Below are 2,738 nucleotides of genomic sequence, written 5' to 3'. Positions count from 1 at the left end.
CCAGTCTGGGCGACGGAGTGAGACTCCAACTCAAAAAAAAAAAAAAATTGTGGCCAATCCAAATTGTAATGTGCTGTCAGTATAAAACATATATCTGACTTTCAAGACTTTGTAGCCAAAGAAAGGTAAAATAGCTCAATAGTCTATATTTGTTACATCGTGAAATGATATTTTGGACAAATTGTATTAAAAAGTAGTATTAAAATCAATTTGGTTTATTTATTTATTTATTTTTTGAGTTGGAGTCTCACTCTGTCACCCAGACTGGAGTGCAGTGGATGCTCCCGGCCACCGCAGCCTCAACCTGCTAGGCTCCGGTGATCCTTTCGCCTTAGCCTTCCAAGCAGCCGGAACTACAGGCGCACGCTACCATGCCCAGCTAATTTTTTATTTATTGTAGAGATGAGGTCTCGCCAAGTTGCCCAGGCGGGTCTCGAACCCGCGGGCTCGGGCAATCCACACACCTCAGCCTCCCAAAGGCGCGGGATTACAGGCTGAGCCACCGGCTAATTTGGTTTATTTTATGTGTGTGTGTATGTATGTATGTATTTATACATGATCTGCTGGCCTCAGGCAAACCTCCTGCCTCAGCCTCCTGAGTAGCTGGAACTATGGTGCACAGCCACACACCTGGCTAATTTTTTGCTTTTTTTTTTTTTTTTTTTTTTTAGCCAGGGCCTCACTGTTGTCTATGCTGGAGTGCAGTGGCACACTCACCATGGCCACTGCAACCTTAACCTACTGGGTTCGGCAATCTTTCTGCCTCAGCCTTCCAAGTAGCAGGAGCTACTGGCACGCGCTACCACCGCCAATTTTTTGATTTATTGTAGAGATGAGGTCTCACCAAGTTTCCCAGGCTGTTCTCAAACCCGTGGGCTCAGGCAATCCCCTCACCTCGTACTCCCAAAGTTCTGGGATTACAGGCTTGAGCCACTGTGCCAAGCCTAACTTTTTGCTTTTCTGTTGAGGCAAGGTCTTGCTATATTCCCCAGGCTGTTCTTGGACTCCTGGACTGAAGCGAGCTGTGATCATACCACGGCACTGCAGCGGCGACAGAACAAGACCCTGTATCTAAGAAAAAAATAAATAAAGTCAGAATAGTGAGTGGTGAGTTTGCACACACACACCCTGAGAGTCGATTGAAAGATAAATGAGACCGGGCATTGGGAGGCTGAGGCAGGAGAATCACTTGAAGCCAGGAGTTCAAGGCTGCAGTGAGCTATGATCCCGCTGCTGCTGGTCAAAAAAGCAAGACCCTGGCTCTAAAAATAAAAATAAAAATAAATGAATGATGGCCTGAAGAAGGTGAGGGGGAACCATGCTGAGAAGAGCAGTTTGGGTGGAAGGAATGGCAAGGGCAAAGGCCCTGGGATAGGCCTGTGCCTGTTGAGCTTGAAAAGGAGGCAGGTGTGGTTGAGGAGGCGTGAGAGGAGAGGAGGAGGAGGAAATGTAAGGGAGGTGACTGTCTTATTGTGCTTTCTTCTTCACAGCCCACACCCTCATCTTGATGCTCGGCTGACTTCCTGCAGGGTGCTGAGGACAGGGCCGTCAGGCTGGCCACTAGAGGCTGCCCTCTCCATGGCTCACAGGGTCACTACATTGAGCCTTAACTCTTCCTCAAATTCCACTCCAAGTACTTCACCCAGATTAACTCAGCTCATCCTCAGTATCCCTATGAATTAGATGCATTTAAAATCTTTTACAGCCTTGTTGAGGTATAATTGACAAATCATATGCTGGGCATATACAGGTGGCTCACTCCTGTAATCCAGTACTTTGGGGAGGTGGAGGCAAGAGGGTTTCAGATCAGCCTGGACAACTTGGTGAAATCTCGTCTCTACAATAAATTTAAAAAGTTAGTTGAGTGTGGTGGCGCGTGCCTGTGGTTCCAGCTACTTGGAAGGCTGAGGCAGAAGGATCACCTGAGCCAGCAGGTCGAGGTCGTGGTGGCCGTGAGAGTGTCCCCGCTCTCCAGCCTAGACGACAAGAGTGAGACTTCAACTAAAAAAAAGAACAACATATAATTAACCGCACACATTTTAAGTGTCGAATCTGATGTATTTACTCACCATGAAACCACCCATCACAGTGAAAATACCGAACATACCCACCACTCCAGAAAATTTTCTCTTACCTTTCATTAATCCCTCCACGCCCACACCCAGGCGACCACTGCTTGGCTTTATGTCGCTATAGATGAGGTTGCATTTTCTGGAGCTTGATATAACGGGGACCAGAGTGTGTAGACTTTTTGTGGTTGTTGGTCTGGATTCCGTCCCTGGGCGTAATTCTTTTTTTTTTTTTTTTTTGAGTCGAAGTCTCACTCTGTCTCCCAGGCTGGAGTGCAGTGGCAAGCTCACGGCCACCACAGCCTCGACCTGCTAGGCTCAGGTGATCCTTCTGCCTCAGCTGTCCAAGTAGCTGAAACCACAGGTGCGCGCCACCACGCCCAGATAATTTTTTGAATTATTGTAGAGATGAGGTTGCCCAGGCTGGTCTCGAACCCTTGAGCTCAGACAATCCTCTGGCCTTGGCCTCCCAAAGTGCTGGGATGACAGGCGTGAGCCACCGCGCCCGGCCTCGGGCGTAATTCTTATGAAGATCTGTCTAGGTTGCTGCGTGTATTCGAGCCCCATTTTGCACATGTAGAAACGGAGGCAGAGAGCTTTTTCCAGGCCGGCCGCGGAGGGGCGCTCGAGTGGCGGGACCCGAGCGGGCAGGTGCAGACTCACGCCTGG

Source organism: Carlito syrichta, unplaced genomic scaffold (genome assembly GCF_000164805.1).
Source record: "Carlito syrichta isolate Samal-C Ts95f unplaced genomic scaffold, Tarsius_syrichta-2.0.1 Scaffold107967, whole genome shotgun sequence".
Lineage (NCBI taxonomy): Eukaryota > Metazoa > Chordata > Mammalia > Primates > Tarsiidae > Carlito > Carlito syrichta.
The sequence above is the reverse complement of the archived record's forward strand: the minus strand, read 5'-3'. Positions refer to the sequence as shown.